We start from the raw sequence: 22,034 nt of genomic DNA, 5'->3' as shown, positions 1-22,034 counted from the left end.
CACATGTTACATAACGTGCGATAAGGGCTGGCGCTACTACAACTTGTCCCGCTCGTTATCTCTGGATTTCTTTTGCACATTGCTGCCAAGCACGTCTGCCAGTGCGCCCTTATCGGCCGGCCTTGGGGTGTTTGGGAAGGAAATAATATGTTGCACAAGGATCGATACACAGTTCCGTGCTGAGTGCCATGTGTTTTTGGCAGCTGCCAGGTGCGAAGCCCTTGGTACTTACTGACCGCAGCAGGGCGCGTCCCCTGGAAGTGTCACTCGCTAAGCGAATGCAACCTGTTGCAGGAAAGATTCCTCTCGGAGTAATAGCCTGTGTGGCCACTAGAGGTAGCTGTTGGCCGGGTTTCCTTCACATATCTTCCCCGTTACTAGGCTAACCTATACTAATGTTAGGGATAAGGAGCAGAGTTTAACTCCTTCCCCCTTCTGTAATGACTTGGTTTTGTCCTGCTGTGTAGTACTTAGACTGATGTAAATGTACTTAGACTGATCTTAAATGTAATTGTATTTATTTATGGTCTGTTACTGTATTGTTCCCCCTCTTTTTTGTACAGTATTGGTTCATAGGTCTACAAAAACCTGGGTTCAACCAATATGGAAGACACATGCTGGTGGTGGGCTGGGGTTTTTAAACGTTTTTTGCCCGCTTTGTGACATTACAGCACATGTCCCAATCCTTACAGTAATGTCACAAGGGATATTTTCTTCTTGTGATGTTTGCACCTATAGTACCCCTATCACTGACATCAAATGCTGGATTGGTCAGGTTGGGCACAGGTCATGAAGGGGTGTGTGTGGTCAGTAGAGCAACAGCCTAGGTATCACTAATGTACAGTGCTATATAAATACAAATATAGACACATATACCTCTGCTTTTTTAGGATAGTTTAGTTTTTTTGAGCACAGAATATATTATTTTGCCTTTCTCTTACTAATGGGATGAGAATTACCCACATTTTTGTCTTTAATTGTACACACGAGAGGCGTTAGTGATCCCTCTTCCAGTAAGATTCATTTAACCTGTCTCCTCAGCCAAAATGTTTTGAGGACTGGCCCTCCCCTCCCTTGCCACCCGCTGCCAAGCCCTTAGCATTTTTAGGTTGTACTGCTGGATAGCTGGCATCATTTTCAATTTAGCAGCAATCAATATTGCTCAAATCTCAGTGCACTGTTCAGAAGCTGCATACAGGCAGTCAAATTCTTGGGCAATTAAGGCAGCAGATTGCCATCTGTCAGAAGGGCAGCCAGTACTGTGCCGTAACCCTATTAGGCTTGGACTCAGTGAGGGGGTAAAGGTTCACTGCCCCTCAGATGCTAGTGTAGTGCACAATTGATATAGGATGATTCACATTATAAATGAAAAGATGTGCAACCTCCAGGCCAAATGTATTGCTAATAAGGCTCTTTCCTATAAAGAAACCTTTTATTCTTTATACCTTGTATAATAATCAGTAATGCCCTTCACTGTACAAAAACATTCATCTTTGTGATGAATTTCTTATAGTTCGGTCACCTTTATGCCTACCACAATGTATCTTTGGAATCTGTCAGCACTATATAAAAGTAATAAATACAATGAGGGCACAGCTTACATAATTACTGTTTATTTAAGTTTAAACAATTGGAAGAGAAATCCAGCATATAAACAAGAGTACGGTTCCACTGAACTAAATGCAAAGCAAGCAAGGGTGCAATATGTTACAAAGGAAAAGTGGCGCAAACTGGCACTGATATAAAACTATAAATTACCCATTCCCACTTGTACATTTTTCATTTGCTGCTCACAATCAGATGCCTCAGCAGGTGGTGTCTAATTTATTCCAACATGATATTTTACATAAAGCTGTGATTTCTCAGGCACAGTGAGAGTTCACAATATCATTTCCATCCCAGAGGCAAGTAGAACTAATACAGGTGTCAGACATGGGGGTTCTTAGCTGTACAGGCAAGATTTGCATCAGATATGCTGTCTCCCTCCTCAGCCTTGGTCCAATGGCTCCTGATAAAACTGACCATAATGTGTGTGAATGCGAATTAGATTGCAAGCTCCACTGGGGCAGGGACTGAGGTGAATGATGTGTAATCTCTGTAAAGTGCCATGTAAACATGCCAGAGTTATATAAATACAGAAAAATATTAATTGCTTGCTATGGGCTCTAACTAAAATTACACCATATTTTTGAATTGCCCCTACAGACTTAGGGAGAAATAGGGGTAACGACAATGCAAAAAGGCTGGAGACTCACACATACACCAGCTTGTATGGAACAACAATAATCTTCAGTTGTTGATGGACTTTTGGTACTTGCAGTTCACCAACATCTTGCAGGTAGGGCTGTATCATGGGCTTAGGGGACCTGGAGCTGAATAATATAGTGGTGGTCTTTTCTTAGGAAAGGTGCGCTCTCCAGAAACACTTACATATGGGGGGTGCTCCTGCCATCAGCCAAACTGAGATTCTTGCCTCATGTGGGAGTGTCGCACAGGTTAGCCACTCCTGGTATCTTTAAAAGCCCAAATTCCATTTTCTAAAGCATAAACTCAGATCTTTTAGTGCAGACAGTGCAATTGTGCTGTCTAAACTAGCAGTGCCCCTGTAGGCAGGGCCGCCAGCAGAAACATTATTTATATGGGGCCCCAGGAACACAAGCTCACAGTACCAAAAATTTGCCCACACCCCTGTCATTGCTGCCCTGTCATTGCTTGATGGAAGTTTTTGCATAAGTTATGTAAACTGCATAGATTTAGGGCCCCAATAACTAGTCAGTAGTAGCTCATAAAAATAGTAAAAATATAGAGCTAATAAGTCAGTCTTTCAATTGGGGGGTCAGTGGAATTTATACGTAAGCTACGTTAGTTTCTTTGAAAGTGAAGTAAAGTTTTTGCACAAGTTACGTAAATTGCGTAAGCGAGGGGCCCAATGATGTTGTTGTGGGGCCCAATGACCAGTCATTCCCCTGCTGAAATTTTATATAGGAGACGCTGATATAATTCAGTAAATAGCTCCCAATATAAACAGCTGATGTTTCACTATAATAAGCAGTTTATATAAATAATTAAAATGAATAATAAATGTGCTAATAAGTCAGTTAATTCATTAGGGATATAGAATTTACCTTACGTTGTTTAATTCATTGCTGGTCAGTGGAGTTTGTCCCTGTCTGTCCCTTCTCTGCGTTTTCTTTTACTTGTACGCAAGTTTCCTAAGATTCTAGGCAAGTTACGTCAGTTTCTTACATAAGTATATGTAAATTGCGTAAGTTTTAACATAACATTATATGAAAATTACGCAATTTGCGTAAATATTGGCGAAGCGACCGGGTCCCCCTTTCCAAGCTGATTTCCATGGGGCCTGGCACAAATGTACCCCCCTGGGGGAAGGTGTTACAGTAACAGTGGGTAGAACATCTCAGGGTGCACAGGGGCAGAACTGTCCCTGCTTATGTACTGGGTAACATTGGGGACACTGATTTCAAACCCTGGCACAAAAGCAAATTATTTTCATAATAAACGTGGTGACCCTGTCCCTTGGTCCTGTATTCTGAGACTTCTATCACCAAAGGGACCTGGAGCCACCCTGCTGTTAATGTGACCCAGTCTGGTGTCTCTAGTTACCCCCTACTTATTTTATGGCTTCTGAGGTTTTGGACTCAATACAAATGTTCTCTCTGCCATCCCTAAAATGCAAAAAAAAAAAATGTTTTATATTATAAAAAGGACATAGAGTTCTTCTCATCATTTGTGTTTGCTTGCTGTTTATTGCACATAGCGTTTGAAGGGATAACTGTAGTTATAGTCCAAGTTTCTGCTTTCTACTTTGTATTTTGTTGTACTGCCCACACACAAAATATTTATATGCAGAAACATTTTAAATAGCTTGGGTAATTCCCACACTGCCCTGGGGATAAAAAGTATAAAGGGCCCCATGATTACTCTTACTAATGTACAATTTTAGTTTATCTTCCCCAAAGTTAAGCGTTGGACAGTTCTTTGTGGTGCTCAAAAATGAGCCATCTATTTACTGGTATCATAACTTTGGTGAAGGCAAGGAGGTATATTTGATCAGTATGTTTTTGAGATACTTAGAAAATCAGGGCACAGACCAAGAAGATGGGGTAATTAGTCACCATGACTTTTAAGAGAGTCCCAGTAATGGTGACTAAAAACACAGTTGCGGCTACGTTTAGTAATTAGTTGCCACAACTGGATTAGAAAAATCGCAGCGACTAATCGCCCCATCTGTCTTCGACCTTAGATAATGGGGCTTTTTTATTGACATTTGTGCTAAATTGTACCAATGTACAATGTACCCATAGCAACCAATCAGATCATTCCTTTGTTGTTATTATTTGCAGTAGACTGATTAAAATCCAGTGTGACCTCACTTGCCACCTTTCTGGGGTTGGGGGGGCAGGAACAAAAAGGGGATGTGAAAGGGGTGGAACTATGATGCAAAGGGGCAGGGCTACAATGCATGATAGCCAGAGGGAAGGAGGATGTAGAGCGATTGAGAAGAAAAAAATGTAAGTTTGGTGTGGATTGGGGTGGATCAAGGACTAGCCAGGGGCTTATCTTAAGGGTATTACAAATTTGACAGCAGCTACATTGCTTAAATCTGTAATACCAGCCCCGGCCTTGGCAGGTGCTTTACTGGCTATGTCACTAAAATACTAGCCGGGTAGCAACCCTAATTTCAGCTGATGGCCTTATTCATATGCAGATAGGAAACGTTGGTTGGTTCTCTATGGTGAGCATTGCTGGTGCAATTTCAGTAGACTTCAGAAACAGTTATTCACCACTTGCTGAATGTTGCCAGTTTCCATTTATCCCTGGGCTGAAAAAATCCTGAAAAATAAACAGACTCGGTGATAAAGCAGCAAAAAGTCTTTAACATGCTGTCTGGAGCCAGGGACTGCTATGGACCACCAGGGGCTCTGGGTTTAGTAAAGACCAAGAAGAAATCTGAAATGGGACCAGCCAAGAGAGGTGGTTGACAGACAGGAACACATAATTAAAGCACAGGCAGGGTTAACAAGGCAAGGCAGACTGGTCAAACCACAGAATGGCACAGAAAGGGTCAAATAGTCTCAAAATCTAATGTGGATGCACCAAATGCAGGATTTGGTTTGGGATTCGGCCAAGAGTCTGCCTTTTTCAGCAGGATTCGGATTCAGCCAAATCCTGGCTGAACAGAATCCGAATCCCTAAAATCACACACAAACACGGAAGCTGAAAAATTTTCACCACACGCTACGTGTGCGGTTCTCTTTGTAACCATTCCGTAGAATAATTTGTATATACAAATTATGATTCAGTTCGGTATTCGGCCAAATCTTTCATGATGGATTTGGGGTTCAGTCGATTTGGTGCATCCCTAGAATACAAGCAACTGGGTCAGGGACTGGCCAAAGTATTTACCAGAATATCAGGATTAATAATACTCACAGCAGGAGGGCCTTCCACAGGTAAAAGTGTCCAGCAGCAGGATGACTACAGGAAGTGGCAATGTCTTTGGCATCAGTGGGCCTGTTAAATGGCAACTTTCATGACACAAGTTACAGGGAGCTGTCATTATAACCCTCACCTGGAGCTGCACTGGATTCCTGGTCTGGGCACAAAGGTGCTGACATCTCTCAGCTGATGTGGCTCGGACATCATTAAGCGCAGAAGCACACAGGTAAAACAGAAATGTATATTTTGCTTTAAAAATGTGCCTAGATTTAATAGGCAAATATATCACTTATTGCCAGTATCTCACTGAGATGTCTTAGGTACATTTGCAAAATGGTTACAGTCCAACCACTATATGCCCCCCATTTTCTGAATATGACCCCTATTATGAATCTGATCTTTGCCTGGTGCAGCATTACTTGTGTTGTATAAACACAATGTAGAACTTACATGTAAAATGAAGCTGATCAGAATAACAGGTTCATGGCTCCAAGTTCATATCATAAGATAAACACAGATAAGGGAAACAGAATAGAAATCCATTTATTAATTATAACTGACCAAGGGTGATACAATTAGCTCAGCTATGCAGTTAGAAGCAGTGTTTTGAAATTGGGTGTTTGTCGCAGCCATAATCCCCTTTAAACCTTACTGGGTTGGCAGGAAAAACCTTGAACTGAACACGCTGTGGGATAAGTTGCTTGCATTTGTTAATGTGATCAGTCAAATAACAAGTAAATTATAGAGAAGTACAGTTTGTGCTCATGACACTTTATTTTAGTCAGTCAATAAATGTGTCTGATGTTCCCATTGGGTTGAAGGCGCACTCACGCAGGATAAAAATGATCATTGTTCTGCAGGAGCCGTGACATTGTGGTTGTTAAAAAGAAACTCAATAGAAAAATGTTTCCCATCATCTGCTTATTCTTGCATTCACAAACACATTTTCATGCTCTAAATTAGATGGGATATAAATGAATACTAAGATTTTTTTTCCTGTTTTGTGCACTTCTATAATCTACTGTATATGGTATAATCTTGCCTACACAATTAATCCGAAAGTAACAGATCCCAATACTGCAGCCACTGCCATGGCATCCAGGTAAGTCCTAGCTAAGAGGCTGACACTGTATTCATGAAAGAGTCAATCAATCCCAATTTCCTTATTTTTTTTAAAATTATAAACCACATATTATTGTTACCACATGTCGTTGTTTTTTTACCCTTATTAACTCCCCTCCCACCTCCAGTCATTAGATACATTTGTAAAGATATTGAGCTTTGTATAATGTAGCTCCTCCACTCGGTTGTTGCCTGTGTATCAGGTTTATGTATAAGGAGAAACTCACCCTGGGGTTTATAAATGTGACAGTAAATTTGATTATATGGCTTCTCCTCCTAATGCTATTTCTCTGAGGCTGAAGCTACATGGCGCTAATTCTTGGCCAGTGGAAAAAATGCAGGGCGAGAATTAGCCCCTACATTGGCACCAGCCTCCTACCTTGGCTGCACCCGGAACCATTGTGTCTGCTTGGGTACAGGCAGATATGGTGGATATCAGTTCTGAAATGCAAACTCTTGCATTTTTTTTGCCAAAATCCATCGCATCTGCCTGCACCCGGGCAGACACAATCCTTCTGGTTGCTGGAAAAGAAGGAGGCTGATGCCAGCGCAGCGGCTCATTTTCGCCCAGCGTTTTTCTGTAGGACAAGAGTCAGTCCCTTGTGGCATCAGCTACATGGAGCACATAGTACAGAGCAATTTATTCATTTTCTTGCTGATATGCTTTTCATATAGCTCCACACAGGCTGCCACTGGGCCTGTCATGGATGGAACTAAAGAAGATGTGATTGTTCTGCACTGATCCATACAAGAAATAAAAAAAATGCACATATTTCTTATAGAAAGTATGCCTAGCATGCCTTATTCATTGAGCTATTGGGGTGTATAAGTCCTCTTTAAATTTACTGTCACTCCCCTCCACATCCCCCCCTTGAAATGGGATCATGTAAATAATTGTAGAAGAACTGCATTCACCTGGCTGAAATATGAATAGTTATGATTGACATCTACATTTATCGATTTGGAATATATAATTATGTAATGTAAAAGGCAATTGAAAATCTTCTGATGGCAGAAATGCATTTTTGCACCATTTCACTGTATACACTTGTATTTCAAGTGTATAATTTATACCAAGAGTTCAATATTTTGTTTATTTATTTCTAAGAATAAAACCCTTCTAACACACATTTTCTTCATTCCAGCAGGCAGCTTCTGGAATCACATACATAAACTACAGATACAGCTTTTTCTTATTTACAGAAAGACCTACAGCTCAGTAGATTTGCTTTCTACACGTCAGCAGAATGTACTGTTTCAGTCCTAAAGACTGGCGTCTGCACCATCTTTCTTTGGTCTGCTGGGGTCCCTCAAAGCGTAGATTTAAACATTGCTTCCCAGCATCATTTCTATAGCTCACATACCATTAAATGCTTCTGCAAATGAGTCTGGAGCTTGTACTTATTTTTGAGCTCTATGAAGCAGAGCGTCCAGATATAACAAGACTTTTATTAGCTTCTGCTACGCCAAGGGCATTAAAGCTTTAGTATTTGCATTTTAATAGTGCTCATTTATTGACATATTCAACGATGTTCTCCAGCTTAAGTCTATTTTCTTTATACTTGCTCTTCAACCTCTCCTTTAATCTGACCATATGCAGACTGATTTTTCTGCAGTGCGAGTGCCTGGCCCTTAGTCCAACAATATGCCCAATCCAATCCGGCCACACGTGTCTCTGTGTCTGATGATCTCCCATAGTCAATATGGTAAACTACATTTTTAGTATTGACAGATGGACTGTGAAATGTGACTGCAGAATGGCCTGTCCTCCTAAGGTCCCAAGCAGTGAGTGATGGCGGGGCAACCTGACCAATAATTACCAAATTGCCAGCTATATTGCTTTTTACACAGATTGCTGAAGCTTCTTTTCTAGTCTGTTATCCTGTTATTTTAATCTTTTCGATGTTTTCTTTACCACACTGCATGAGATATAAAAGTTTTTTTAAAAAAAATGCTATTTTTATCAAACAGTAAACACTATGGGGCAGATTTACCAAAACACGAATTCGAATCCTGAATAGGAAAAATTCGGATTGGAAACGAAAATATCGTGACTTTTTCGTCGCCGTCGCAACGTTTCGGATTTTTCGCGACTTTTTCGTATTGAACGATCGTAAACGGTGGGGAAAACGTTTACGACTTTGCATGATTTTGGAAGCCTCCCATAGGAATAAATGGCACTCTGCAGCTTCAACCTGGCCCAAGGAAAGTCACGATACCGAAGCTTGAATGAATCCGAAACTTTCGTACTCGGCGCAACAATACCAAAAAGTTGTGAAAAATACGTGCAAGATACGAAAAATACGCGACGGTGACAAAAAATTCGCAAAAATACCGATCATTACGAAAAAAAACGCATTTGGGCGCATTCGAAGCGTTCGTGGATTAGTAAATGTGCCCCTATGTGTCCTGTGTGCTATGTGCGCTATACACTATGTGGCTCCGCGTGCAGTCACACAGATAAACTGATTTAATCTGGGGCTGGTTCTCAGTGTGTGTCTATCCACAGGTTGAGAAATATCCCCATGTAGTAGTAGCCCTATGGTCTCATCTGCATACAATACCCTGTTCTGACCTTAGGGCAAGGCTATTTGTAGGGAATAATTTAGATTTTACTGTATTTATAATAACAGTGAACTTTTATCTTTAATTTATGGGAGAGTCTATTATTAGTATAAAGAGAAAGTATCTTATTTGGTAACACGGGGTAATTTTGCCCTAGTGCAGTTACCCATAGCAGACATTTGGAGATTTGCTTTACTTTATTTCATGCAGTAGACAGATCAGTGTTTATTCAATGTCATGGATAGATGAGCAGTGGCAACTTTTTGACCCTTGTCCCATCTGATGTTAGTCCCAGTCCTGGGCCACTCCCCCCCGCCCCCCCCCCAGGCAAACACATGGTGATTATCAGAATGGGGACAGACAGGGCCGTATTAATAATGGGGCACCCGAGGGGTGGTACCTAGAGCACCTTAGGGGGGCGGCCTTGGGTGCATGTATTTTCTTTTTTTCCCCCCCCAAAAAAGAATGCCCCCAGCCTCTGCTGCAGATTTCCATAGTAAAAGCCATAGGAAATCCGGCAAAATCTGTCGATAGAGCTGGGGGGGGGGGGGGGGGGTGTCTCAGGATGCTCTGTAGTAGCCTAGGGCGGCACCTAAATACACCCCTGGGAGCAGGAGTTACAAGCAACTGAGTGGATGGCAATGAGCAGCATGTGCAGGACTTGAAGGCCCAGACTAGTGGTAGGAAGAGAGAAGAGGTAACTGCCTAGTATCCCCTACTGTTGTGCCCTAGGCATGTGCCTCTTCTTCCTTCCTCTATTAATGGCCCTGGTCAGTCCATGGTCTGAACCAACAGGCCAAATGCTATTGATCTCTGAGACTGAGCCTAAAGTGCCTCTCTTTACTCCACCAAGGTGCACAGATGGCAGTTTTTCAGTTTAGACATACTGTAAAAATCTTGTTCTGGGGCAAAGTGCTTTGGCATCAGAGGCCAAACTGCATCCCTCCGCTGGTGCTGCTCATAACCTAGTGTGCTCAAATAATCCTGTTAAGTTAATAGTCTTTAAAGTGATACTGACACTAAAAAACGACTCCTCAAAATATGAATGTACATAAAAAGTTGCCTATAGGTCGTGTTGATTGATTTTCGCTGAGAGATTTGCTTTTGTAAATAATTTTTACTTGAAGTTCCTAAACCTGACTGTTTTGCTAACCTGACTGTCCCTTCTCAGCCTGTCAGTTATAGCTTCTAATGCTAACGGCCTCCTGCTGGACAAATATGGCAGCCCCCTTATAGGGGAACATGGGGGATCAGACAGGTAATATAAATTGGGCAAATACTTTTATGGCAAAAATGAAGGTCATGCAAAGACAATGTTATGATGTAAAAAAGGTTTAATTTCTGGTGTCAGTATCACTTTAATATAGATTATTTATTTTGTCTGCTTTTTAAATCAAAATACTGTGCATAATATGATATTGTCCCAAAATGACACACAACTCTTTATTGCCCCCTGCTATAACTGCAATCTGCATTTAAAACTTTTGAATTGTCTTAATTATGAGAAGAAGAGAGACAAAAGGGCACCATAACCCCATGTTCAACACGAGTGCAGTAAATAGGGTTTGTGCAATTTTTGAAGACTGTTTTAATGAAAAAAACATTTCTGGTTTTCATTTTCATTGTTTCCTGAGCTAAACAGTGAAATCGAAGCCACTCCTTGTTTGGTCCTTGCAAAGTAGGTAATTAGATTCTAAGTGCACCGATAAATTAGAATGGCCTAATATACCCTTTAAATGTAATTGCTGAATAGTAATTAGCAAAGGCAAATGCATACACTGAAAAAGTCTATGGAGACAACGAGGAAACATTGGGAGGTGTCCCTACCATGGGTAGCAAGTTTTGTCCCATATAGCTGGCCGTACCCTCAGTGATGTCAGATCATGCCTTTCAGGATATTTTGAAGAAATAGAGAAACCTTTAGAGAAGAAGCGAATATAAAAGAAAATAGGTATACACACGTGGCACAAAACAATAAGACAGATAAAGTGCCTCCTCTAAATTAAATACTTTGCAAAATATCTTGCAGAATCTAACAGAAATCTGACCCACACCCCCTAAATACCACTCCTATTTGACTAAATTTGGCAGGTTATTTAAACACATTTCTGGGGGTTTCGGGGTCTTGTTTTATGTGTTATTACAGTTTTGTTAAAAAAGCTGAAATTGCCCTTTAAGCTGCAAGTCTCAGTTCCCCCAAGAGACCTGTTTACCTTATTAGTTACAATTGTATCTCAGTGTAGGCGTGGCTTGTTAATTGTCTGGGCTCTCAGGTAAAAGCCCACTTATTTAATTAAATGTGAGAAACAGTGTATCTAAGTGCAGGTGAAGATTTCTGGGCTCTCTGCCAAAAGCTACTGTTTGTGAATGTGCATTTGTTTTTGCAGTGTGATTGATATATACACATACACACGAGCAAAATATGTACAAAATGAAGCATATATAGAAAGTGGCAATATTTTCTTTATTTAACTATGAATGGTAAATATGGTTAGTGGCCCTAAGAAGGCTACATAAAGGGGAGGATTTGTCAGTTACAAACTATATTAAAGGGGTACTTCACATTAAACTTTTAGTATGTTGTAGAATGGCCTCTTCTTAGCAACTTTTCAGTTGGCTTTCATTTATAATTAATTTTCTAATTATTTGCCCTTTTCTTTTGATTCTCTTCAGTTTTTAAATGGGGGTCCAAAAAACTATTGCTGTTCGAGGACACAATTTCATTATAAGTATTACTAATCTTTCTATTTATTATTTATCTTTCAATTCTGTTCAGGTTTTTTATTCATACAACTTCCTGGTTGCTAGGGTAAACGGGACCCTAGTAATGGGATACTTACACATATCCCAAACTAAAGAGCTGCTGAACAAAAAAGCTAAATCATTCAAAAGCCACAAAAAATAAATAAGATAAAGACTGATGGCACATTGTCTCATAACAATGTTTACATTATACATTAAATATTTGTTGAAACGAGTTCAAATTTTTTTAAGAAAAAAAGAGAAATGTTTGAGTAACTCTGCCCTATACACATAAATCATTTATTAGCAATAAGTGTCATATTCTATAGAACTGTAGAAAGCAATGAGTGTTATTTGTTTTACATTGTTTTCTCCCTGATTAAGTACTTAAAGCATTGAATTCTGCACAGTTTATATGTTGCTAGGTAAAAGTCTGCCCTTATTTACATTTGTTTTTACCAATGAATTGTAAAAGTATAATTTTTTAAAAATATACAAAAGGTGCTAGTACCCTGAACCGTGCCTTGCTTTTCCCCACTGAGATAGAATTGCTTAGCCCCTGTGTTGCAGATGTGGCTGCTACAGGGAGGGAGTTACAGAGACATATGTGTTGGTGCTACACGTGGATCGCTTGGTAGGAAGGCATTTAGTTCAGCAGGCCAGAAGGAATATAGATGTTTGTGTTATTCTCAGTGATGACAGAAGATGATGAATTGCGGAAGAGAGATGTGGAAGGGATGGAAATTGAGAAGGAAAGTTCTCTACTGGAGTTTTTATTAATGTAGGTACAAACACCATGTTATTTTAACAATGACTTCTCTGAATAAAATATTTCAAGAGACTGGTTACAATCAAACATATGCTGAAATATGAAGAGCTTTATTTCTTAATGCACTAAATGCAATATAAAAGGGTGCCCAAAACTGTCGTTCAAAGTGCTGACGGGTGAGTTGCTAGAAACCACAATAATAAAGAGGCTTTGAGGCCTTGGTTACTGTACCGGATAAATATCCAGGGGAAGTGGTCTTCATGGTTTTACTAAGTAGTAGATATCCTAGGGCAGAACCATATAACTGTTTCCACATAGTGGGCTGATTTTCTACATTACCACATGTAAATGGCTTAGAGTTTCTTAAAGTGATGATCATATAAAGAATTCCATGCAGCCTTTGGGCAGTTTGGGGGTGCATAGACATTTTTTTGCAACCTGCATCTAGTCCCCAATCCTGGCAAAGGTATCTAAGCCCGCCCTCTACTCTTGCATATGCATGTACCAATAGCTAAAAAAAAAACCTAAGGCCTCTCCTGAGGTGCCTGTCACATTCTGTGAGGCAGGATCCTTGGGACTGCTTAGGAGATTGCACCCTTTGCTGAGCAAGAGAACCTTGCCAGAATCGGTCTTCATATATACCCTTTTGGGGCCACAGAACATTATGCTGTGGACTGACAGGGAGAACCAGAACATGGCAGAGTTAAACAGAATTGTGGTCAAGGCAGGCAAGGAGTCAGAGCAGGCACAAAGTAAAAAAGCAGGAGGAAACAGCAACAAAGGCTTAAAGGAACAGTAACACCAAAAAATTAAAGTGTTTTAAAGTAATTAAAATATAATGTATAGTTGCTCTGCGCTGGTAAAACTGGTAAGTTTGCAACAGAAACCCTACTATAGTTTATATAAATGAGCTGCTATGTCAACACGGGGGCAGCCATTGAAGATGGGAAAAAGGAGACAAGGCACAGGCACATAGCAGATAACAGATAAGCTTTATAGAATATTATGGGGTTTTATCTGTTATCTGCTAAGTAACCTGTGCCTTTTCTCCTGTAAATGGCTGCCCCCGTGGCTACACAGAAGCTTTATTATATAAACTATAGTAGTCTTTCTAAGGAAAACACACCAGTTGTACCAGTGCAGGGCAGCATTACATTATATAGTAATTACTTTTATACACTTTCATTCTTTGGTGTTACTGTCCCTTTAAGCTGGCCATATATGTTAAGATTTTCTCTCCCTAACGACCAATTTTAGTGTGTTACGATAAATCTGTACCGAACGATTGCACATCCAAAGATTTTTCATCTGACTGTAGTCAAAAAAACATTCAGGCAGGTTTAAAAATTATTGCTAAAGAAATTTGCCTGTTGTCCAACTGTTTGCAGGAACAAGCAGATCGTTTTCATAGCTTCAACTAGTTGTTCAAAATGGTCGTTTTCATTGATGGACAAATCATACTTTTAAATGATCGTTTTAGGATAAGCTTGGTCCTACGATAATGAAAAGATCTTTTAAAAATCTTTACATGTATGGCCAGATTAAAGCAGGACTGTAGAGTTGCAGAGCCAACTTGGGCAATAAATGCAGTTAGAAAAGGCCTTTTAAATTCAGTTTCAGTGCCAAAGTGACATCACACTGTAGCGGCCTGTGCATCAGAATGCAAGCCGAGCATCAGGATGTGCACTGATGCAACCACTGGCGTGTCTATAGCCAGGGACCGGCACACTGATAGATAGAGCATCTTACAGTACCTATATAGAAACATAGCCCCGTTAAGGAGTATGACCCTACTTTAAAAGCCAGAGAGAGACTTGTATGGGTGTGCTCACATGACTGCATTAGAGCAGTGTTGCCCAACTTACATGTGGTGGGCCAATTATATCCCATACTGCATGATGGAGGGCCGGATTAAATTAAAATGATGATATCATATAGTAATGTCTATAGAACCTTTGAACAGACTGAAGGCCAAAAAAAATCCACACCCGGTCTGCGGGCCTCCAGTTGGACAGCTCTGCACTGGATTATAATTGGCTCACACACATAAGGATGAACAAAATCAATGTTTTTATACAGAAACATACAGGGCTGCCAGGCAGGCTATAACACTGGAATTCCTATGTTCCAGTATGGTCTGCTCTTTCATCAGACAGTCTGTGGCTACTGTGGATTTTCAGCACGAATAGTGTGTCAGCTTTCAGAAGCGAGCATTTTTTGTACTGATGGTTAGACCCAATGTGACGTTTTGTAAGGATTGGAGAGTCTTTCCAGATTAGTGTGCGGCATCTGGATTAACTCTAAAGTCTATACATTCAGTGAATGGTTTTCTTGGCAACTTGATTCAAAATAAATTATTTTAATGAATGTAGACTGACATTTTGGAACACAGAAAATGTGTTTCCTTCAGGATTTAATAATTTATAAACCTTAATTTCCCGGGAAGCCCATTGAAGCGGTTTTTCCTCTTTGACCTTAGAACTCCCATCTCGTATCTCTTGTGTGTTATATTTGGTTCATTGTCAAGGTTCATTGCATATAAAAATAGACTTCTTTGGCTTTTGTTGTAGAAAAAAAATTGACAGTGCTAAGTTATACAAGTAAGGAGAAGCATGTAAGTTGTTTCTGGCTTCAAAACCTGACTATTTTTTTCAAGCCTGCAATAAATTGCTTTTCCTTGCCAAATAATAATGTAGGCTCTTAGTCTTGGGCAACTGTAGATGGAAGTAATGTTTTTTTAACATAGTTTTCATATTTCAATTAGAAGGAATGCAACAGCTGCTCTTTACTCTGCATTGCACATTCACATCATATCTTTAACATGGTAGATATGATTAGAAGAATAACTTATAAACACATGTCTTTAGCTCTGTACAGTGCCTGTCAGTCCAAAATATCAGTGAATCTTTGCACCAATTGCAGTAGATATGCAATATTTTATTACAGTTTTCCCATTCACCTTCTCCTCTCTCCTGTTTTACCTAATCATGTTTTGGACCACATTAGACTGTTTTTACTTCTAGGCTTGACCATTCAGGAGTGCGGTCATTACCAACTTTTGGAATACCTTTACACTGGACAATATTTGCTTACCAGAATATAAGCGAATATTGGAATTTATAATGGAACTTAAACTATGATTTAATGGAATACCTGGAGGCCCCCTAAACGCTGCTGAAAAGTACAGACAATGCAGTGCTTTTTAATTACAGGTATGGAATCCGTTTTTCAGAATGCTCGGGACCTGGGGTCTTCCAGATAAGAGATCTTTCTGTAGTTTGGATTTCCATGCTTTAAGTTTACTAAAAAATAATTTAAACATCAATTAAACCCAATAGGATTGTTTTTCCCCCAGTAAGGATTAACTATATCTTAGTTGGGATCAAGTACAGGTACTGTTTTATTATTACAGAGAAAAAGGGAAAAAATTGGAGTCTATGGGAGATGGCCTTTCCATAATTCGGAGCTTTCTGGATAACGGGTTTCCAGATAACGGATCCTATCTCCTTCTCCTTTCATTTGTAAATAGTTCTCCTTTAAATATAATGCACTGCACAAAAAGATAATTCTCATGTTCCAAGCAGAGAATACACTCATTGTTAAATTACATTTTCCTAGCCAACAGGAACTGCTGTATTGTGATGAGTGCCTTATTATACAGGTCTTGTTTTATGATGTCAGTCTCTTATACAGTGAAAAAATTATATTGGCTATTTGGCCATGAAAACAGTAGTCTTACTGTAGTCCACTTACACAAGTAAGTCAGCCTGATGGCATTAAAGGAAAAGGCGATGCAGGGGAAGTATCGGGGGAAGCATCCACTATGCAACAATCGATTGATCGAGCCTAGCCTGACTCCTTCCTATACAGAAGGCTAGGATCGATCGCCGCATAGTGGACGCTTCCCCTGAAACTTCCCCTGCATCGCCGTATCGCCTTTCTTCAAATGACCGGAAGCCAAGTTTTAACAGGTATTTTGTACTACAGCATTCAAAATAATAAATGGTTTGCAGGATAGGGCAATTATTGGGGCAGGGTAGAATAGATTTTTTACTTAAATTTTTTTAGTGCTACTTTTCCTTTAATGATTTTAACAAGTGTTGTTCAATGGTAATCCATGTATCCTTAATAGTGATGAGTGAATCTGTCCCATTTCAACGAAAAATTTGTGAAACGCATAACTTTTTAACGTGACCACGCCTATTTTGATGCAACCGTGTCCATTTTGACGCGGCTGCGCCTATTTTGAGACTTTTTTTTGGCTGCAACTATGAATTTTCGTGTCAAAATCCTTAAAGGAGAAGGAAAGGTAAAAATTAAGTAAGCTTTATCAGAAAGGTCTATGTAAGTACAGCCATAAGCACTCACAGAAACGCTGCATTAAGCCATCTATCAAAAGAAACACAGGATTTCTTGTCTCCTTTATTGGGAACATGTTCTTTGGTATCAGACTTCCTCTCTTTTAGGGCTCCTTCAGGTTTGGGGCTTGAGTCTGCTCAGTTCTCTCCCTCTCCCCTCCCATAAGAATGCATAAGAACTCACTTAGGAATGGGTGATCTGAGCTCCCAACGGCTATAACTGCAGCAGGAAGCTACCAAAACCAAGCTAAAATGGCAGCTGCTATCAGAGGGAGCTTCTAGGGCTCTTTACTATAGTAAAGCTTTCTGCAGAAGAAATATAGCGTTCTAGGTGGCACTAATGTGGCCAATCTACTGGCAGTAAAATGCCAAAATGACTTTCCTTCTCCTTTAAGTGATTTTAGCATGTCATTTAGTTGATCTATTAAGGGACATAACACTAGGTTGAAATTCCTTCTTAAGGTTTCCATCGCCAAATGAGGTCAATATATCAACAATGTGATGCCAAAAATCTGTTTAGCCTTAAACAAGTACATGGTTGTGCACTTATTGCCGAGAGAGGGATAGTGAAAAGTAACTTCATTATTTTATGAACAATACAGAATTAATTTTTTTAGAAAGTTTCTTATTTCAGTGAGATAAGACTTATATTACATTTCTGTGACAGTTCCCCTTTAATATCGCTACCCTTTTGGCATTATTGTTTCGACTAATTTTTTAAAACAGTTATATAATGGTACTGGTAGGGGAGGGCAGGCTTAGAGATTATTTGAAAGTCTATTTATAGGATCAGGCTGACATCTGCATGTTGTTTATGAAGTTAATAAAAATTTTAGGAACTTTTGTGCTGGTTTTTCAAGCCCCAGGCATTGAGAAAGCAGAATGTAAAATGATTGTATGACATTGTACAATAGATCATAATTATTCATCTACTCTGGGTGAGGTCTCGTGGGGAAGAAATAAAGATATTTTAAGCTAATTTGATTTTAATTTAAGATTGGGGAGGCACAGAAAGCTTTAGTTGCTCGACTGATGGACTGTGAGTTGTGTTTCTTTTACTCTGTAGTGCGGTCCCTTGAAACTTTTCATTTTCTTTAAGCTTAGAAGCCAAATGTTTTTACCCTACTTTGCTTATACTCAACATTTCTATCTCTTTACATTGTTGTGCCTTGAAGCACATGTAGTCATTGGTTGTAGTCTCCCATATAGATTTTAAATATGGAGTTTCTTTATTTGTTTATCTTTTGGTCCATTGTGAAAAAGCATTTAGGTTCTAATGTGTCTTGCTTTGTAAGGTTAAACATTTTTCTACTCATTGACAATTGCCCCTAGGGTTATCTGGTCCAGCAGGTTCTCAGTGGAAAAGGAGGTGTTTCTGGGGGCTGTACCATCCAGGTACATAGGTTCCTTGTAGTCCCAAGTATTTCAAGAAATATGGAGCTGAATCTGAAGGCAATTGAAGAATCTGAAGGCAGTTGAGAAACTGGTTTGTTTCTCTTATGCAGTGAGGGCAAACTCTTTATATTGTGCATTGATCTTTGTGCCAGTAGTTCAGTTATTGTCTGCAGCACTCTTTTCTTAATGTTCTTAATGTCTATTTTTATTTGCTGTATCTATTTGTTGTTGCTAACCATAAAATTCCTGGGCTTGTGATATCCATGTTTGCTTCTAATACAGTACTGTGTATTTTCCCATCAAGATTGTAGTTGCTTGGGACCTGTTATATATGTTCCCTGGTTTTTGTAGATGGATCATTAACACATTGGGGTTTGGAGTTGGATAGCAGGTAACAGGCCTGGACTGGTATTCAAAATAGGCCCTGGCATATCAAGTATGCAGAGGCCCGAACAGCGCCCCAAGTCCCATAAATAGGGACTGTCTATGGCATCTTAAAGCATTTGCTAGATTGTCAGTCTGGGCCTTCTGCATAAGGACAAGGTCCTCGAGCCTAAGATCCCCATAGTTCCTATTAACCGTTGCACTAACAAAAGTTGATCAAATTCCCCCCTTTCCCAAGAAGGGGCACTTGTGTAAAGTGGGGATCAATCTTTTATATGGCGTGAACCCTCCACCAGAAGTAAAACCCACCCACAGCAAAGAGAAAGAGCCTCCCCATATTATAGAAGCCATTAAATCTAGTGATGAGCAAATCTGTCACGTTTTGCATCGCCAAAAAATGAGAAATACTTCAAATGTGAGGCATAAAAAAAATTGTTGAATTCATTTTTTTGCCTTGTGCACATTATTTTGCCACACAACCAATGGCAAAAAATGGAAATTTGCCACAAATTCATGTCTGCCGAAAAATTTCACTCATCACTAATAAAATCATCTACAGTAAAAAGCAATAAAACCAGAAATTTTTGGAAAACAACCAACTTAGCTTTAAGATACATGTAACGTTTCTTATCAGAGTAATTGGATACATTAAAGATTAAAATGATCGTTGGGTAAGAAAACACAACAATGAGCAGTGTTCATACAGACCCTTGATAATGTATTTAGCTCCTTAATCTAAAAAATTCCATCTCTGCAGTAATAATTTGGATCTACCATCACCTTGTATCCAGGAAGATACATGATCAATGCCAGTAGAGCTTAATGTAGGTAAACCTGTGACCCATATGTAAATGATGATTAGCAATGGGTTTTAAAGAAGTGCTAATAATAGACTGACAGATCGGGAGGGTTTTCTTCACTGTTGCAGGTGACAACTATTATAATGAACATCTGTGGGCTTCCTAAACAGTGAATAACCAGTCACCCTGTTTGGATACATCTTCGTCCAAAAAATTGAACATGAGTATCATGTGCCTTAAAGGTGAATTTCACCAGACTTTCTAAGGCATTCTCCACCACCTCTTTGAATTTAGCCATATAACCACGCCAGACAATCATGTCATCAATATAGCAGTGGAAAAAATAAAACTTATTCATACGTAGGGATGACATATTTCTGTTCAAATTGGTGCCTTAATAAAGAAGCTTAGGCGGACCCCATTGCCTCCCCCATTGCCATTCCTAACACATGCAAATTCAAACAATTTTCAATGAATACAGAAAGCCTAATTTACAGCACATACAGTGGTTTGCAAAAGTATTCGGCCCCCTTGAACTTTTCCACATTTTGTCACATTACAGCCACAAACATGAATCAACTTTATTGGAATTCCATGTGAAAGACCAATACAAAATGGTGTACACGTGAGAAGTGGAAGGAAAATCATACACAAACATTTTCTACAAATAAATAACTGCAAAGTGGGGTGTGCGTAATTATTCAGCCCCCTGAGTCAATACTTTGTAGAACCACCTTTTGCTGCAATTCCAGCTGCCAGTCTTTTAGGGTATGTCTCTACCAGCTTTGCACATCTACAGACTGAAATCCTTGCCCATTCTTCTTTGCAAAACAGCTCCAGCTCAGTCAGATTAGATGGACAGCGTTTGTGAACAGCAGTTTTCAGATCTTGCCGCAGATTCTCCATTGGATTTAGATCTGGACTGTGACTGGGCCATTCTAACACATGGATATGTTTTGTTTTAAACCATTCCATTGTTGCCCTGGCTTTATGTTTAGGGTCGTTGTCCTGCTGGAAGGTGAACCTCCGCCCCAGTCTCAAGTCTTTTGCAGACTCCAAGAGGTTTTCTTCCAAGATTGCCCTGTATTTGGCTCCATCCATCTTCCCATCAACTCTGACCAGCTTCCCTGTCCCTGCTGAAGAGAAGCCCCCCCCAGAGCATGATGCTGCCACCACCATATTTGACAGTGGGGATGGTGTGTTCAGAGTGATGTGCAGTGTTAGTTTTCCGCCACACATAGCGCCTTGCATTTTGGCCAAAAAGTTCCATTTTGGTCTCATCTGACCAGAGCACCTTCTTCCACGTTTGCTGTGTCCCCCACATGGCTTGTGGCAAACTGCAAACTGGACTTCTTATGGTTTTCTGTTAACAATGGCTTTCTTCTTGCCACTCTTCCATAAAGGTCAACTTTGTGCAGTGCACAACTAATAGTTGTCCTATGGACAGATTCCCCCACCTGAGCTGTAGATCTCTGCAGCTCCCCCAGAGTCACCATGGGCCTCTTGGCTGCATTTCTGATCAGCGCTCTCCTTGTTCCGCCTGTGAGTTTAGGTGGACGGCCTTGTCTTGGTAGGTTTACAGTTGTGCCATACTCCTTCCATTTCTGAATGATCGCTTGAACAGTGCTCTGTGGGATGTTCAAGGCTTTGGAAATCTTTTTGTAGCTTAAGCCTGCTTTAAATTTCTCAATAACTTTATCCCTGACCTGTCTGGTGTGTTTTTTGGACTTCATGGTGTTGTTGCTCCCAATATTCTCTTAGACAACCTCTGAGGCCGTCACAGAGCAGCTGTATTTGTACTGACATTAGATTACACACAGGTGCACTCTATTTAGTCATTAGCACTCATCAGGCAATGTCTATGGTCAACTGACTGCACTCAGACCAAAGGGGGCTGAATAATTTTGCACACCCCACTTTGCAGTTATTTATTTGTAAAAAATGTTTGGAATCATGTATGATTTTCCTTCCACTTCTCACGTGTACACCACTTTGTATTGGTCTTTCACGTGGAATTCCAATAAAATTGATTCATGTTTGTGGCTGTAATGTGACAAAATGTGGAAAAGTTCAAGGGGGCCGAATACTTTTGCAAGCCACTGTAGTGCAAAGGGGAATTTTGGACAAAAATTGTAATTTTTGTATCCACAATGCAGCATTTTCCCCCCAAATTCATCAGTAACAGTTGGCACACATCACCCAACTAATTAATATAAATGTGGGTGGTGTGCACAGTCTGTATAGGTACAGTACTTTTAATTAATGGCATTGATTCATGCAGTGACTATATCCATTTTAGCTACACTGCAAATGCAGTTTCCAGTTACCTCACAGAATCACAGCAAGTGCTTCATTATTGTTTGTCATGATAGTGATTCAGGAGAAGGTGATGTAAAAAAGCTCCAGAATCCATAACTATTTGCTTGTTTTGAGCAAGCA

Source organism: Xenopus tropicalis, chromosome 8 (assembly GCF_000004195.4).
Source record: "Xenopus tropicalis strain Nigerian chromosome 8, UCB_Xtro_10.0, whole genome shotgun sequence".
Lineage (NCBI taxonomy): Eukaryota > Metazoa > Chordata > Amphibia > Anura > Pipidae > Xenopus > Xenopus tropicalis.
This window is presented reverse-complemented; position numbering follows the sequence as displayed.